Source organism: Gymnogyps californianus, chromosome 5, assembly GCF_018139145.2.
Source record: "Gymnogyps californianus isolate 813 chromosome 5, ASM1813914v2, whole genome shotgun sequence".
Lineage (NCBI taxonomy): Eukaryota > Metazoa > Chordata > Aves > Accipitriformes > Cathartidae > Gymnogyps > Gymnogyps californianus.
The window spans coordinates 41,217,262-41,236,003 of NC_059475.1; the positions used below are offsets into that span (position 1 = coordinate 41,217,262).

At 39.6% G+C, this 18,742-nt stretch overlaps 1 protein-coding gene and 1 non-coding gene across 2 annotated transcripts in view; one reads left to right on the top strand and one right to left on the bottom strand.

Moving 5' to 3' along the window:
* NUBPL (NUBP iron-sulfur cluster assembly factor, mitochondrial) overlaps nt 1-18,742 on the top strand; it is a 91,460-nt gene that overhangs the window by 33,053 nt on the left and 39,665 nt on the right. The window lies entirely within an intron of this gene.
* Nucleotides 9,391-9,472, bottom strand: TRNAL-AAG (transfer RNA leucine (anticodon AAG)). The gene has a single exon. It is a non-coding gene; the product is annotated as a tRNA-Leu (tRNA).

The following is an 18,742-nucleotide window of genomic DNA, read 5'->3' on the forward strand; positions in this document are numbered from 1 at the left end:
AGCACCTGCTATATTGGCGTACTCCACCCTGGGAGGCTGAAGACTGGCAGGCACTCCAGTGCCGTTACTTCAATCGGTAGTATCCCCAGATGAGAAGCATGTGCCAGCATCCTTGTGGAGGGTGAGGATGATGCCATGTAATGAGCTTGTTGCTCCCTAGCAACGGACGAAGCAGTTACATTCTGGCTGATCGTGCTGTAGGAATGAGACAGAGTCCATTAATACTTGGGGCATCAGTGATTTCCCTGACAGTGGAACCTGAACTCTGAAAGAGGAAGGCTTTACAGCTAAATTTCTTCTCCCCACAAGCATTTTGCTTCTGCTTGATGACCAGGGTAGTCTTAAATCTGTGCTGGAAAAAGTTGTTTGCATCTCCTCCTTTGAAGAAAGGAGCTCACAGATCACAGGGAGAACCAGCTGGTTCTATCTGATGTACAGGTGGTTTTTAGAAAATAACTAATAAATTTTCCAGACTAACACATGCTATTTTGGTTTTAAAAACTGTAATCTCCGTTCTGACATAGTTACTAGTCAGTCTCAAGAACGGGTTAACTGTAGAACCAATAGTGTTACAGCCTCGGACACGTAAACAAGAGGGGACCACAGCATGCGATGATGTTTTTAAAGATGCTATCATTCCATTTGATATTAGTTTTGTGATCTGTTTTGAGCTTTGAAATTTTTCCTTGTTTTCCCTTTATCTGTTCTGATTGGTCTTAGCTATTACCTTTTGTTTGACAGGATAAAGTTGCTTGCAAGAGTAAAATACTTCTGCTTGTATTTAACTTTGTACAACCGTGTTCTTAAGACATAGCTGCTTTACCTCTATAGCTACATATAAACCATTTAAATTAGCTCCCTAATCTAGATTTATAGTATAATATAAGTGTAAGGAGCTTGTGTGCATTCAGACAAGCTGATAAAATATTGAGTTCTTAAAATAATTAAGTCAGCCAGATAGAAAACACATAGGTTCCTAGACTTTTGCATTAAAAACACTGGTGATATTTTATAATGGTGTTTATTGTTAGATGGTGGAGGGGTTTTTGTTTGTTTTAAGAGCATCAAGACTATGCGTTCACTCTGTAAATAACTTTGGACGCTTGTTTGGTTTTTTCCATATGAACAAATCTGTTTTCCAGAGTTTATCATGCTTCAGATACTCCAGTAAAGCATTGAAGGGCCTAGTTTCCAAATTTATTAATGGGGACTTGTTAACTCATTAACTTGTTAACTCATTGGTTAACATAATTGGTCTGTGCCTGTAATGAGTAGTTAAATGCTTCTTATGCTTGCAACTTATTTAAATTTCTGGAATTCTTACTTTGGAAAATGTTTGTTAAATATATACATTGTGTGCTTTCTTATATACTTACTGCATGTAACTTCACTCTTTGTAATATGTGTGTATTTGTCCTTCTCTGGTTTTACTTCTTTGGTGGATGAATGGCTTTTCAGCAGTCTAGAGTCCAACCTCATTTTTGTCTCTCTTCACTTCTTGCATATGGCCAGGATGTACATCACTTTTCAGATAAAACACCACCTTTTAAATCGTGGCTCTCCTTTTGCCACATGTCTAGTCTGAGACGCTACCTTTGTTCTTGTGTGTTGTATGGTGTCAAACTGGTAGATAACAGGCAGTAATGTTGAAGACCAAAATTAGTGCTTGGCGTTTCTCTGGTAATCCATATCTCGTGAGCAAGGATGGTTTTCTGGAACACATCATAATCATTTTCCTTAAATAGAGTTTGAAGGAATTGTGCCTTATAATACAAAACAGAGTTAACAGTTTAGTATACTGTATTATATATATTGACATATGTGTATTCATTTCATAGAAATGAAAATATATAGCATATTGATTCTATAATGTGTCCTACTTTTAATAAAATTATTGCTCAATAGAAAAGAAAGAAAGGGATGATGGTAAGTTATTGAAAGAACAAGAAATACATAAGGAAATGATTTTTCACCTGTAGCGAAAGTGAATTACAGACAGTAATGGAACATTTGCTTCTATATAAACATATTCATAACTCTTTCAGTTAAATATATCTCTAGTTTACATGCCTTGAAATTACCTGAAGTTTTGTTGTGGCTGAGAAGTGACTTCTTCGTTCACATAATTAGATGTACTGTAGGCCCGTTTACACTGCAGGGCAATCTTTTTCTCTTATCTGGGTTTTAACTCTTCCCATTTCCCTGCCACAGTTATCTTCATGTAAAAATTTGTTCACCCCTGTTAACACTTCCTTTGAATCCTGCTTGCCTCTAGGTGAGATAGAAGAGAGTATTTTTTTGTTTACTTGAGTTTTTTTAAAAGATAGTTCTTTTCTCTGAAGATGTTGTTAAAGCCCAGGTAAGGAAGTTTTGATAGTTTTCCGGTGTCATCTGTAGCACTAGGCTTTTTCTATTTGGTTTTCACTTAACATACACTTCGGAAGCTGCCTACTCTTTTGTATAGTCCCATTCAGCACTTGTTCCGTTAGTCTGTGTGTGTCTTGACTCAGTGCTATGGTACTTGGTTCAGATTAAACAAGCTCCCTCAAAATGCATCATCTTGGTGTATTTGTTGTGGGAGTGACTTCTGATTAACCTTTAGGCTAAGTACAGTAAAGATACGAATTTTTTTGAGAGTTACCTAAAGCCCGTACTTGAACAGTAATGTGTCTGAAAAGCTCTGTTGAAATAAATATCAAATAGACAGCTAAGAACCTTAGAAATATAAAGATTATTAAGAAAAAAAAAAAAAGGCAAGCAAAACTTGTTCTCTGGTTTGAACTGCTTTTGCAACAAGGGTTGTAAATGGTCATCACCACTGTCCCATACAGTCTGTATGGTAAGTTTTCTAGCACCATTCTCATTTCTGTCTGAGGACATTTTGACGGTTCAGTGGCAAAGGAGCGGTTAGAAGGGTGCAGGCACAATCCTGAACTGATCCAGAAGCAGTGTGACTGGCTGCTGTACGTCCTGGAGTATATTGTGGCGATTGTTCTGCCAAAAGGTTGGGGGAGAGGAAGTAGCACTGTGTTGGCTACCAATTTAATAGCTGCTATAGACACAGCAGCAATACAAATGGAGGGCGTTTCTTGTTTAGTCAGTAATCAGTAAAACTTTTAATACGAAGGATAGTGAGTGTTGGTTTCTCTGATGTTGAACTCTCTATCTTATTCTACGTGTGTTATCAAGTTGAAATACCAGCAGAGAAGGAAAAAAATTCAATATGCAACAGACAAGTCAGCTTTTCTGTTTAAAAAAAAAAAAAAATCAAATAAAGAAAGGAGACTACAGGTAAAATACAAGTGCATATTTCAGCATGTAGTGTTCTCCTTGTATCTTTGTCATATCAATAGATACAGTTGTATCACTATTAGAAGCAGGCGTACCTACACAACATGGATTATAGATGTCAGCAATTCTGTTAAGTGCAAATAGTCCCCTTGGAACTAGCCCAAAAATCTGCTCTCTTTTCAAGGCAGGGATCTCTGGTTGATTAACATCCTTAACAGGATTTCTTACCCTGACATGACATTTTAACCTATATTTTTGCAGGCTAGTCAGATCTTACATGACAAGACTCTTGTATTTCTTCCTTATCATGCTTCTCTAGAGTATCAAGAGCACTTGGTGCATTGGCAGCATCCTTGGTATAGTATGGCTATAAAGTAGAGCCTCAGCGCTGCTAAGTGTTTAGTGAGCTCTAAAGGTTCCTTAGATGTATCTGGTAAGGATGAACATGTTTTCCCAGAAAGACGATGAAGCTATTCCTGGAGTGGCTCAATTCTAATGAGTCCCTAAAATATTCTTATTATTATCTAATTGTAATACCTCCATCTCTTTCTTGCTGCTTCTTTTAGCACCACTTTAGTGCCTCTGTTTTATAAAAGGTACGTATTTGTTGTGGTTTAACCCCAGCCGGCAGCTAAGCACCACGCAGCTGCTCGCTCACTGCCCCCCAACCCTGGGATGGGGGAGAGAATCACGGAAAAAAAACCTCGTGAGCTGAGATAAAGACAGTTTAATGGGACAGAAAGGAATGAAAACCAATGATAATGATAATAATAATATGACAATAGTAATACTAAAAGAATTAAACTATACAAAGCAAGTGGTGCACAATGCAATTGCTCACCACTCGTTGACCGATGCCCAGTTAGTTCCCGAGCCGCGATCCCCCCTCCCAGCCAGCTCCCCCAGTTTATATACTGGGCATGATGTCATATGGTATGGAATAGCTCTTTGGCCAGTTTGGGTCAGCTGTCCTGGTGGTGTCCCCTCCCAGCTTCTTGTGCCCCTCCAGCCTTCTTGCTGGCTGGGCACGAGAAGCTGAGAAATCCTTGACTTAGTATAAACACTACTTAGCAACAACTAAAAACATCAGTGTGTTATCAACATTATTTTCCTACTAAATCCAAACCACAGCACTATACCAGCTACTAGGAAGAAAATTAACTCTGTCCTAGCCGAAACCAGGACAGTATTGAAAGAAAATTAAAATAAAACAAAGTTTTACTGGGAGGGATATAATTGGAAAGGAAAGAACACAAGGAAGCTAGCAGAAAGCAAGTTATATAAAACTTCCAATGCAGAGCAGTTGCACGTGAGCAAAAGGAAAAGGGGCCTTGCACTTTGAAGCATCAACAGGCTTTATCCCCTGTAGATTCATGTTGAAAACCATAAATTCAGCAGAATGATCAGAATTATTTTATTAGCTCAACCCAAAGCTGAATAGGTCTGTAGTCTGAAGATCCAGTCTTGTCCTCTAAAAAAACTTTAACTCAGTTTATGCAATTATTACAATAGTATGTAATTTTGAAAGTTTGGCTAGAGAGGGAGATTTTGTGTGCTACTTTCCTTCTGAAGCTGTCCTCTAGTAAGAGAGCAACTGCTTTGAAACCAGCACTTGCCAGAGGTAATGGTGGTAGTATTTATATAGTAGAGTGTGTATGTGTGAATATACTTATATGTACTCAAACCTTTTTTGTAGCATAATTCTCTGATGCTTAGTTATCATACATAAGTAGTTGTAGAGTATCATATGTTATTGGGAATAGGGAAGATGCAGACAGATGGATAAATTGTGTTTGAAATATTGAGCAGACTGTGGGTTGTGAGGTCTGGGATATTTCAAGAGCCTCCGTGAAAAAGCTGCCATAAAAGCAACAGTGGAGTGAATGGAACAGTAAAAATTTATGTTTAAAGATTTGGGATTAGATTAACTTGGAAACAGTAGTAGTATTTAATTCTTGGAGAGCAAAGACTATGGAAGCTGTATTGTTGTGGGTTTTTGATCATTGCCCATCTCTATAGAGGAGGTGATAGATGTTCAATACTATTTTTGTTTGACTAACATTAGTTAGTAAATTATTATGTGCAGTTGCTACTGTTTGGGAAGTGTGTATGTAGTTATTGGTATTCTCCTTTCCACCGTTTAAATTGGAGAGGTTGCATATGTGGATTCGGGGACAATTTTTCTTCAAATGTGGTTTATTTTAGGTATATGTTAATGCTGCACTGGGGAAGAGAAGAAAAATAGGTAAGGTATTGAGAGCAATGTATTTATACCTGGTAAAATAGCTACCATGCTGCCAATAACTGTTTTACTGTGCATGTTCTATGCAGCAGAATGTTCTGTATATGGTGCCTGTAGACATCAGTGCAATCTCATTTATCATGTGTGTTTATAACACGTTGTGTTAAATCTCATAAATTCTTCAGCATATAAATTTTCACAGTTTTGTACCGTCTTGTTTGCCTGTGTGTATAAATAGATTTCTTACAAACAGAACAATGGAGAAACTAGGGGAAACCATTCCAAATTAGAAGGAATGATGTGTGTTTTATTTGGAAGCAATACACAGCAAGAACATTGTCAGTAAGGTAGTTAGGTACTACATGCTGAGCCGTCTGCCTGATTGATTAGTATGGTTTACTAAGCGTTGTCCTTTGGGTTCTGTTTGTGTCCACATACTGTCTTTTGTCTTACATTTTTGGGACCATGGAAATTTCATTCTGTGTTTATACAGTGTTCAGAACTGTAGTGAGTTATTACTTCTTGAGAGATGCACAGAAATACAAAGACTAGTATTTACAACTTCCAAGTAAATCCAAACTTCTTTCTTTGATACTTTTTCATATTTACAAAATAAATTTATTATACATTTTTTTCTATTGAGCACAATATATTTTGTGTTTCAGGTTCCCAAAGTGTGTGTGTGTGTCAAAGATATAAAATCTGTTAAGAATGCCTGAGGTCAATGTAAATGTATCGCTGGCATTCACCACGACTGATACTCATCAGAACCTAAATGTGTTTTGCAGATATATGCACAATTGCTTAACTTCTGATGGTACATGCTACCTTGCATATATATTCTCCAGCAAAGAGCCATCAAGGTGATAAGGGGGATGAAGCATGTAATATGTGAAGAGATGCTGAGAGAACTGGGGTTTTTTTGGTTTTGAGAAGGTTGAAGGGAGATATGAACTGCTGTCTTCAACTAATGGATATGTACAGAGAAGATGAAGGTAGATGATTCCTGGATGTGCACAGTGATAGCACAAGAGGTAATGAATGCAAGTTGCAATATATAATAAATGTGAGGGGGTGGGGGGGGTTGTTTGGTTGTTTTTTTACAATGAAAGCAATCCCACATCAGAACAGGTTGCCCGGAGAGATTCTAGGATCTCTCATTTGGAAGATATTCAGAACTCAGCTGGGCAAGACTCTGAGTAACCTGCTCTAAGTTGGTCCTGCTTTGAGCAGCAAGATGGAGCAGACAGATAACCTCCTGAGGTCCCTTCAAACCTAAGTTGTTCTGTGAATCTGGGATTAGTTCTAAAATTGGCATTCCACCACCTATTTGACTATCGGTATATAACTCCATTAAAGCCTACAGCTCAAAGAGGAGAAAATGATTCTGCCTTTCACAGAGATCACTGGTTAGAGTACTCAGTCAAAACCTAAACTGAAATGCAGGTGTCTTTCTAATATGAGTGCCCTAATCACTAAGCTAGACAGTCATGCTAGCTCATCTCCCTTGCTCAAATGAATGTACAATTAAGTCTTGCAATCAAATGAACAAGTTTCAACATAATGACTGAGAGCATCCTTTCCTCAGTAGCATTTCCAGTCATTTGGCCAGTCCCTTTAGACTTTAGAGGTGCTGATCAGATCCCTGTAGGCAGAAACATAAAAGTCGAACCCAAATAAGCCTTATCTCTTGAATGAACATCCTTAATATGAACTATGAAACAAAAAAAAGGAGAGAAACTCCCCCCCCCCCCCCCCCCGCCATACCTCTTGTTTTGATAGAAGTACCTTGATCTAGGAGAGGTTTAAAAATGGGTTTTCTAGGGTTGTGTGCATTGATGTTTTTCTCAGTCATCTTAGAATTGAGTAGCAATGCCATAAAGAAGGTTGTGCTGGAGACTTATGGCAATTTTGTGCTTTAGTTTTAGTAGTTTACTGCCTAGGATGCAGACCTTTATGAAACTCAGTCTGCGGTGTCTGGCCTTCCTCTGTAGTGCTTGGAGAACCATAGGTTGATTTTTTTTTTTTTTTTTTTTTTAAAGATCTTGCTATCAGTGTCGGCCTTGAGTATTTTACAGTCTAAATTGGACAAAGAAAAATTCAAAGATAGCAGCAAAAGACGTCTTAAAATAAGAAGTTACACATGCAGAATAAATCTTTTATGTCCAAATTTTTTAGAAGAAAGGTTGAAGAAAGGCAAACAGGAATGAGTTCAGGAATGGACTCTGGAGACATGGATTTCAAGGCTAGCATGTTTTTAAGTGTTTGCTGAACAGGAATACTGGTGGTACTTATTTACATTAAAAATTTCAAAATACGGACTACGGTAGACACCTAATGCCGCTCTTCTATTCTTTTCCACTAATAAAGGAGTCTGTTCTTTCTCTCTAGCTGCTGTAGGTTAGATGCAAAAAGGGACACGGGTATTGCTGTGCTGAACATTGCAGTGCCTAAGAGGTAGGTGCCCTGCCTGCAGGAATGGCAAGTTAAACCAAAGCCTAGGCGGGAGCCACTGTGTACCTGGGATGGTGGGAATACATCACTTGTCCTTCCCGGTGGTACTATCTGAGAGGTTACTTTCCCCTCCTGGATTTATCTTCATACTCTTTGGCACAGTCTTAGGAGAATAGGTGCAAGCCTTGAATTTTAAGGGTAGCAAAAACTTCTTATTCTTCCAATCCATGGCTTGAGCAAGTTGGCATAAAGTTCTAATTTTTGCTGTGTTTCATCACTTACATGGTAAATGTAATTGGGGGCTTGCTCAAAGATGAAATTATTATTAGTGTGGGAAAAAAACTGTGTTTCATCAGTATAGAATTAGTGAGAGGGTATTGGTGGATGAGAGGGAGCAGTGAAATGGGATTTAGCAGAGAATGACACATATCAGGTCAGGAGGAAGATGACAATAACAAGTTGATGGCTCTGATTTTTTTTTTTTTTTTTTTTTGGTAGCTATATTTTGAATGAATTGAAAGGATCCCCAGAATAGTAATAGTGAGTCAATGATGAAAATTATTCTTATTGTAAATGTAAAGAGCAAGTGAAGAAAAAGCACTGCAGTGGAGCCAGCAGATTTTTTTTTTTGAGTGTGGATTTTATTTTTAACACTTTTTGGTTTAAGAACGGCACTCTATCAAGAGATTACCATTGAAGGCGTTTAACTTGCATTATGGCAGTAAATTTTCAAGACAGGAAAAGAGTGAGATGCTGCAATGGGAAATGGTAGCAAAGGTGGTCAGAAACATGAATAGCTCTTAGTATTTTTTTTTTTTTCAAACTTTTATCATCTTTTTGCCTTTGAATACGATAGTCTACTGTTAGTCTCCACTCTCCGTTAGAATTTCGCACTGGCCATATGGGGCTATTAAAGGGTGAGCGAGTCATGCTCATCACTCCTTCGCTCTCCAGTCGACGAATCAGCGTATGGATGGGAATCAGGGAGTCTCGATATGGATGGGAATCAGGGAGTCTCGGTTGGTGCGATATTGCCGCCGGTGCACCCTTGTGGTAGCGATCAGCACCTGTTGTTCTTCGACCCTCAGCAACCCCACAGCCGAAGGGTCCTCCGAGAGACCGGGCAAGGTGGACAGCTGTTCAGTTCCCTCTGTCTCCAAGGCAGCTATACCAAAGGCCCACCGGTACCCCTTTGGGTCCTTGAAATACCCTCTCCTGAGATAATCTATGCCAAGGATGCATGGGGCCTCTGGGCCAGCCACAATGGGGTGGTTTTGCCACTCATTCCCAGTTAGGCTTATTTCAGCCTCCAACACAGTTAGCTGTTGAGGTCCCCCTGTCAACCCAGAAATACAAATGGGTTCTACCCCTTTATAGCTTGATGGCATTAAGAAAAATACTCCTGGCAGCGGTGGGATTCGAACCCACGCCCCCGAAGAGACTGGAGCCTTAATCCAGCGCCTTAGACCGCTCGGCCACGCTACCCTGGTTTAAAAGGCTCTGCACACTCGTCTGTTTATCAACAGAGTAGATGTACCTAAAGTGTATATGCTAAATGCAGATTAATATTGTTTTCCTCTTTCTATATTTTGTGTTTTGTCAACATCTTTGTATTGGGTTTGCGTGGCAAGGTTTTGGTAGTGGGGGGGCTACAGGGGTGGCTTCTGTAAGAAGTTGCTAGAAGCTTCCCCTACGTCTGATAGAGCCAATGCCAGCCGGCTCCAAGACAGACCCGCTGCTGGCCAAGGCTGAGCCCAAGCCCATCAGCAACGGTGGTAGCGCCTCTGTGATAGCATATTTAAGAAGGGGGAAAAAAAATCTGCACAATTGCAGCCAGAGAGAGGAGTGAGAATATGTGAGAGAAACAACTCCACAGACACCAAGGTCAGGGAAGAAGGAGGGGGAGGAGGTGCTCCAGGCACCAGAGCAGAGATTCCCCTGCAGCCCATGGTGAAGACCATGGTGAGGCAGGCTGTCCCCCTGCAGCCCATGGAGGTTAACGGTGGAGCAGATATCCACCTGCAGCCCATGGAGGACCCCATGCCAGAGCAGGTGGATGCCCGAAGGAGGCTGTTACCCCATGGGAAGCCCACGCTGGAGCAGGCTCCTGGCAGGACCTGTGGCCCCGTGGAGAGAGGAGCCCAGGCTGGAGCAGGTTTGCTGGCAGGACTTGTGACCCCGTGGGGGACCCACGCTGGAGCAGTCTGTTCCTGAAGGACTGCACCCCGTGGCAGGGACCCACACTGAAGCAGTTCATGAAGAACTGCAGCCTGTGGGAAGGACCCACATTGGAGAAGCTCATGGAGGACTGTCTCCCGTGGGAGGGACCCCACACTGGAGCAGGGGAAGAGTGTGAGGAGTCCTCCCCCTGAGGAGGAAGGAGCGGCAGAAACAACGTGTGGTGAACTGACTGCAGCCCCCATTCCCCGTCCCCCTGCACCGCTGGCGGGGAGGAGGTAGAGGAATCAGGAGTAAAGTTAAGCCTGGGAAGAAGGGAGGGGTGGGGGTAAGGTGTTTTTAAGACTTGGTTTTATTTTCTCATTATCCTACTCTGATTCTGATTGGTAATAAATTAAACTAATTTCCCCAAGTTGAGTCTGTTTTGCCCGTGATGGTGATTGATGAGTGATCTTTCCCTGTCCTTACCTCAACCCATGAGCCTTTCGTTATATTTTCTCTCCCCTGACCAGCTGAGGAGGGGAGTGATAGAATGGCTTTGGTGGGCACCTGGCGTCCAGCCAGCATCAACCCACCACAATCTCCATTTGAGAATTTTTGCTAATTTCAAAATTGAATTTATTTCAATTTTCACAATATTCATGTATTTATCCAGTCTGCAAGTAATTGAGGAATTGAGGCAGATAGCCTGTAGCAGAATATTTACAGTTTACATTTCATAGAGCTAAACAAAGCTGTGCTTATATTATAAACTACAAAGATGTGTTTATACTTCACAGTGCATAATTCTAAAATACAGTAGTCTCACCAGGTGTCACTACAGTGAAAAATTTGCCAGCATTTCAGCAATTACAAAAATATTTCTTCTGTTTTATTTTTCTGGTTTGAGTTATCTTAGCCTGAGGTGGGCATAGAGATTGTTAGTTCAGGCTAAAGTCTGCTACTTTGCAGTCTGGGGAAAAAAAAAAAAAGTTAGTTGAGACATCACTGTTCTTCAGAACAATGAGAGCAGTTGCATCTTTAGGGAGTTGGGATGCTTTTCTATTTTTATTTTTGTGATCCAAAGTATGAAAATTAAAAGATTGAGACATTTCATCCTTACACATAGGATCATTGCTATTATGTATTTGTTCTGTTTAGAAAGGTCAAGATCTGCTATTGAGATATTTTGAAAAGAGGAACAACATTCATTAATAAATAGTGGCCAAACTTTGCAGTGCTAAGACTGCACTTTGATATGCTACTAAGACTGCATCTACAGCTGGCAGACAGTAAACAATAACTCTGAATGCTTGTGAGATTTTTTTTTTTCTTAAATCTTTAATAAGCTTTCATTTGAAGCAAGGAAGGTCAATTGGCATCCCTCATTTTATTGCTGAAATTAAGGAAGCTGTTTCAAGGGCAAGATAAGCAGATGACCCACTCATACCTTATAAAAGAATTTGTTTTAAAAAATGCTTATACTGATTTTTTGTTACATTTATTTTGCTAAGACTAAAGGATGGATAAACTAATTTCTTCTCATCCAGAGCCTACTGAAATCAATCGAAATCTTGACACTAATTTCTACACCATGCTTTAGTTGTGATGTTGATGTTTAGAAAAGCCTATTACAGGAATTTGTATAATCATCACTGATTTGCTCAAATGCTAATAATTACCTTGAAAGGTCCTGTCTGTCCAGAGAGAACTGCCTTAACCAGTCCCAATCAGTATGTACATATTTAAAGGAAATTGTGCTTCCTCGAGATTAGAAGCTAAACATAGATTCAGAGATGTACTGCGGCCAAAAGTGTGGGAGATGACAGAAGGCTCCTTCTTTCCACCCTTCTGCCCCCCAGGTTAACTCCCTATGGAGTTAGAGTATTCCTGCCGTCACCCTTTGACTTGAGTGCTCCTGTATGTTTTGGGATGGGTATGATTTGGGATGGGTATGATTGAATGAATATGGGCTTGATTCTTTCTTTTTGTTTCCGGCTGAAGCTGCAAAACCTGTTCTGTTGCCTTTATTCCCTTAATGAAGGAAGCAGGATCTACGTAGATCCCTGTCACTTTATTGGCTCGTGTTAGCAGCTGATATGAAAAGGGATTATAGTCTCTGAAAGGAATTGACAATCATAGAAAGAAGTGTTAGGAAAGCCAGAAGAAAACAAAAACGTTAGCCAACAACTTACTGCTGAACTGGAACCGTTTGCAGTAAATGTATTTTAACTGTCTTTGAGGATTAAAAAAAAGGCAAAAAAAAAAAGCCTAACAACATAGTGAGAATGTATTTACAGCAAACATTTCTTGGCCTGGTTCCTCAGCTGTCATGGTTATGACTGTGCAGCTACTGCTGCTGTGGGAACAAGCTGTGAGAGTGTTTTCTTTGCTCTGCTTCCAGTAGCCTCATCTCTCGCACAGATTACATAGGTATGCATGTGTCTGCCCTCCTTTGCATAAAATAAAACAAACGCAAAACATGCAACTGTTTTGCTGGTTTTGTTGACTAGACAGGAAGAAATGGCAGAGAGCTCATGGTGTTTCAAAATGGCTGTGCTGGGGCTAAACTGATTTTTTTTGTCTTTTTTTGTCTTTTTTTTTTTTTCTTTTTTTCCCCTTGAGCTTTTAAAGGAAACTGTTTTGAGGTTTAAGGTTTCTCTGCAACAAAGTTCAGAACTTTGTGCCTACATGGCATCCAGCTTCATTCTTGGAAAGAGGTGGTAATTTAAGCATGTTCTTAAGTGTTTGCTAAACAGGCATGCTGGTGGTAGAGGAACCAGGAAAAGCGAAGGCACTATTTGTTTTCTTTTCTAAATGAAGCTTCCATTATTTATGTGAGACTTCAAAAAATATTAGACACCTAATGCCACTCTTCTACTTTTTCTATTCTTCTCCACTAGTAAGGGCGTCTGTTCTTTCTTTCTAGCTGCTGTAGGTTAGATGCAAAAAGGGACACGGGTATTGCTGTGCTGAACATTGCAGTGCCTAAGAGGTAGGTGCCCTGCCTGCAGGAATGGCAAGTTAAACCAAAGCCTAGGCGGGAGCCACTGTGTACCTGGGATGGTGGGAATACATCACTTGTCCTTCCTGGTGGTACTATCTGAGAGGTTACTTTCCCCTCCTGGAGGTACCGTCAGACTCTTTGGCAGTGCCTTAGCAGAATAGGCGCAGTATCTTAGAGTGCTGAAGTTCAGAGCTTGGTGTGGAATAAGTGGAAATTAATGGTGTGAGTCAAAGTTGGTGGGTTCACCCGCTGGAAATGAACAATACTGAAGATATTGAGCAAGAGGGCTATTAGGAAAAGCCTAGGGGATGTGTCTCACTTTCTGTCTCTGTCCTGTATTTCAGCACCTAATTGTAGCCTGTATCGGACAGCTCTGTGGAGTGGGATTTAGAGGCAAAATCGAGTATCTTCTGTTAGGTGCCAAGACCTTTCTTTCGATTTAACTTGACAGGCTTATTCTCTGTTCATGATTACAGCCTGGGAAGTTTCCATAACCATTCAGCCAGGACATGGGAGCTGCAAGTTCAGTTACTTTCTCAGTTTAGCACTTAAGCCTGTATTTCCCGCTACCCGGGAGAGTGCCCTGAAATAACATATAGCAGTCAAAACCTTCTTCTCTACAGCTAGGGATGCAAGATTCCTGGGGCCAGGACTAGATGTGTGAAGGGGGAGCATGACCAGTGCTATGCGGGAAATCCAGTTAATCCGAAGTTTCAGCTTTCCAGGTGAATACCTCACCTACTGGCCTTACATAGGGTCCTGGTTGCTTCTATGGCTTTTGCATTCTTGGTTGTACAGTGGCCCAGGTAAATGCCACCTGCCTGAGAAGTTGAAACTCACATCTTCCAATTCATAGATAGGTTTTCTCATATGTCTAATTATGATATTAAACAGACGCAATTATAACAGCAGAACCACAGGCTTTGGAGGTTTTTTTGTTTTTATTTTAATGGCCACAAGTGCTCAGCTTTGTGTTGGATTCAGTGTTATCACTGGCAGGTGCATTTAGAGCATGCCTGCTAGACTGGGCCTGTAAGACTTGCTCCTTTCTCACAAATGTGTGTGTAATTAATGGATCCCAAATGGGCTCCTGGTTGAAACCTGGTGCTCAACGGAGATTTTGGTATTTCCCTTCCTGAGTAGTCAAGATCTTTGGGAGAATTTTTAGGGTTGCTTCTGAATGTGTAGGTGGAGCTCACCAAAGCTGCTTTTTTAGGCATGTTTTTTTTTTTTTTCATTTTTCAGCGTTTCTTTTTCATCTTTTTGATCAAAACAGAAGTGGCACCTCCCTACCGCTGAACATTGATACATTGTTTAGCATTACACACTAATTTTACTTAGTAAATAAACTATGAATATAGCTATATAAACAGCTTTTTAAAATTAATATTGAATTAATATATGTTAAACTGATTGCAGAGGTTTTTTTTTTAAAAATAATCCAACTTGCATTCTGACTATTGGAAGCTGACAGACTGATCCTTCACTCACACCATCCTCCCATATCTCTTTTGCTCCCAGAAAATAGCTGCAGATATCCAAGAATAGCAGCAGTTTTTGTACCAGTATTCTTTGTAGAAAGTGATTATTTCTCACATATCAAGTGATTGACACAAACGTAAAGTAATTGTGCTTAAGGTACCAGAGATTAGTGTCTGTTCCCCCCCCGCCCCTCCCCCAAGAAAAAGTCCCCACTTTTCTGTACTATTTATGAAGCTGCAGTAAATGTTTCTCCTCTTACAGTGTTCTGCTCCGTCAACAGTATCTTTTAAAAGAAGGAATATGTTCTCCCAGCAGAATGATGCCTTTGGAATACAGCTCTTTTATTATGCATCCAACGTGGGTGCCCATTTTAAGTACTTTTTCTGCTAGATGTAAACAGTTTTTTCTGTATAAAAAGCATTAAGTAAGAATTGGAGCTAAATAAGAATCTAGAAAGCAAATGAAAATATGAAGACTGTCCCTTGCTTGGCAGTAATCACTGAATGTCCCTGAAACTCATGGTGTCAGCACCTTCAGCAAATTATTTTAATTAGGTTTAGAATACAAGTAACACTTTTAATTTATTGTTGCAGATTCATAACTGAGGGTACTGGTGAATGCCAAAGCATGGTTCTGTGGGCACAGCAATTATTTTGGCAATCTATATGCAATGCTTTCACAGAATATCTGTTGTCTAATTCATAGTAAATGATCTTACTGCTCTAGGAATAAGACATTCAGCACATCTTTAAACTGTGGGTATGTTATGTGTGCAACTGCAAAATGTGTACAATATAAAATTGTATTTATTTTCATTTTTACATCTTGTCTGTGTTTTTAATGCACTTTTTGTGTTCCACTCTTCATAAGGACAGCCTATATGCAGTTGTTCTTGCTCCTTTCTGACCTAAAGGGAGTTCTTTTAACAGAGAACCTGTACCAACTTCACAGTCACAGTCCCATGGTCAAGAATCCCAGCAAGTCAGTGATCTGCTCTGCTTGCTCTCACACGTGTTCTCGCTTACCTTCTTTTTTCACACTCTCTCATCCTCTTGAATCTTCCCATGGAATTGAAAGGTTCTATATTTTGTGCAGCCTTGTTGTGACTTCTTGTTGGGAGTATTGATTGTTGTGCTCCAAGGTAATTCAAGGAGACTCTCGAATGCTGGTTTCATTAGCAAGGGTAGACTATTTTGAATTCAGTGACTGGGGAGGATATGCTTGTGAATTTTAAGTACAGAAAGTTTGGAGGATGTATTTTTGTCCATATTTGTGAAAAACAGGTTATTTAAAAAAAAAAGCAAACATTTTATTATTGAAAATTAATGTTTCACCTCAAGGCTACTTACTCTGAGATCTGATAACATCTCAGCAGGCAAAAACCCAAGTCCTATATTGAGATTTACTGTCTTTTGGCCTCAGTTCAGCGGTCTGCATCTAATTGATTCTATTCCAGTTTTTATATTGCACAATTTATGGTAATACTGGAGGGTTTTCTTCAGCAGCATTTTAAGTGACTTGAATAACATCTATCATGTTATTTTCTTCTGTAATCCTTTTTCTGAAGGCCTTAGACTGGCCTCTGTAGAAGTTTCCTTTTCTGTACAAAAAAGCGTTATACATTGTACTTCAGAAACAGAATTTTCTGACCTTTTTAATCTAATGATTTTTAGTTTAAGTGCTAATTTAAAATCAGTGTCTTGATGATGGGCATGAAATGATGCCCATATTAGTCTGTTGGTACCCCAGTAAGGAATTTATTAATTTTCTTATTGTACCAGAATATGAAATGAAGCTTAAGGAAGTTAAATAACTTGTGAAGAGAATTAGGAACCTTGCTTTCTGTTGCATAGCTTAAGCATTCAGTCTTGAACTATATATCAGCTTTTAACATCATTACAGAAATATAGGCTAAAAGACATATGGAGGTGGGCTTAATAAGCTTCTCCCTTTTGAGATTTGTTGCCAACACTTGTATATTTCCTCCTGTTGTTATCGTAGGGAAAATCTGAATCAGACAGCATATATAAATTGTATGAGCTTAAGTTAGGTCCTGATAATACTGCCTTAAAAATGTGTTGTTGGCTTTGGGTTTGATAGCTAAACAATGCTTTTGCCTTTGTGTATTAGTAGGGAGAGCTTAAAGAGAATTTATAGTTTAGATGATATGCTTAACATAGCTGCATCAACCTGGTGACTTGTTTAATTAGATGATGTGATGCTAGCCCACTTTGTTCTGAGTTGTTTACCTTTATATTACTTTACTTTTGTGCTTAATTTTATTGCTAAAAGACCTAGGAATAGAAAGTTGCCTCGTTCCGTATTTCTTTTCCAGAAGTCATTATTCAGCAGCTGAACTGCAGACAGTTCTATATCATAGAACAAGAAAAAAAGGTGGTGTATTTCTGAAGAAAATTTTCTGCAAATTATGTAGTGCAAACTGTTTGTGGGTCAAGGGTAGGGAGCAGCAGATCAACGATCAATTTCAAGACTGGCTGCATAATAAAAGTTTGCTTCCTGAACTGTCATCTTTTAGAGAATAAGTGCTTTGAATCCCTGAGAAATGGGAATCTCAGCTCACGAAAGCTCTTTGTAGTAACAACTTGAACCTAGTGGAAGAGTCTTTTATACGCGGTAGTGCTGATACGGTCTCCATTAGTCGTGCTGGGAATGCACAGAACTATTCCTTTTCAGTCATCCCCAGAGGCTGTCCCCAGGCTCTTGTGGACATGCCAGGCTGCCCCACAGCTGTGCGCCATCTTCCCCTCAGGCTGACATGATGTTGACTGAGCTTTCTGAAGGTGAGTAGGAGCCTGGTGTTGAGTGCCTTCCCTCCATCTGCTGGAACGCCCTGTAGAGAATAACCTCTTTATTGTCATCTTCTGGGAGTTTGTTAAGGTTTGTAGGTTATACAAATGAAGGTGACAGAAACTTCAGGCTACCGCATTTGCCTTCAGTTCTTAACATTATTAAAAGTCATTAGGGAGGAGAAGCCAGTTTCTGTTTTGGTTGTTGAATTGAACAGGACTCTGGCTTTCTTCCTAGGCACTTATTTCTAAAAGTTACTCTTAGTCTGTATTGAGAAAGAATAGGAGAATTTCCTTCTCTTTATGGAAATCTTTGGAGCAAACTGTTCTTATGCTTCACCTCAATTTCTCTCTGAACTTGATGGAACAGGCTGCTCAGAAATACCTTAGAGGGAATTTGAACCATTGCAGTGCATCTGTTTTTCATGCTGTTAGATTGCAAGGCTTTGAGATTGGTTAAGCATCAGAGGACAAGTTGAAGGGGCAGTCATCTTTGTTCAGAAAATGTCAAGTTGTATTAATCACTATGGAATATCCTGCTATAGTAAAGTAGTTATTTCACTACCAGAGAGAAAGTTTCCGTAGGGACTAAAAATCTTCTGGTTTCTGTCTCCTTTCTTTATCAAATATTTGTGAAAATAAATAAAAATATTTTTTTATTAAAACGCCATGTTTCATTATACTCTTCCTAAATTCTCTGTTTTCTTACATCATAAAACTACATATTTGTTCCCAATGTCTATGTATATTTAAGCAAAATCTTTAAGTAATTTTTCAAGGAAATCTTTTTAAATATTTGTTTTATCTTGCACTAACCGATGTAAATATATGTGAACAGTTATATACATAGATATATTCATTTAACAACAGCATTTCTTACCTTAATTTTGTTCAGCTGTTTACCTGTATTAAATCATTTATATACAGAACAAAGTAGTTAGGAGGAGGGGAGATCTGGCAGGAATAGACCTTAAGCTGCCTGCAATGTAGCTCTTAGTACTTTTCTGATACTGATGTTCGGAGCTTGGCTGGCTGCTGCCAAGTCTGCACCTGCAGTGGTGCTTGATTGAAACTCTGCATGTATTCCTCTTAATAAGAACAAATAAATAATATCTTCTGTTATTTACCAAACACCAGGATTACTTCAAACCCACAAGTAGCAATCCCTCTTCTGTGCTAACATTCTGTCATTTCTGCGTCATGCACAGAGGATGCTCAGGCTTCATTCCTCTGCAGAAATGCCATCTATATCTCTATGCTCTACCTCAGGTTTAACTTGCTATTTGGAGCCCTTACTCAAAA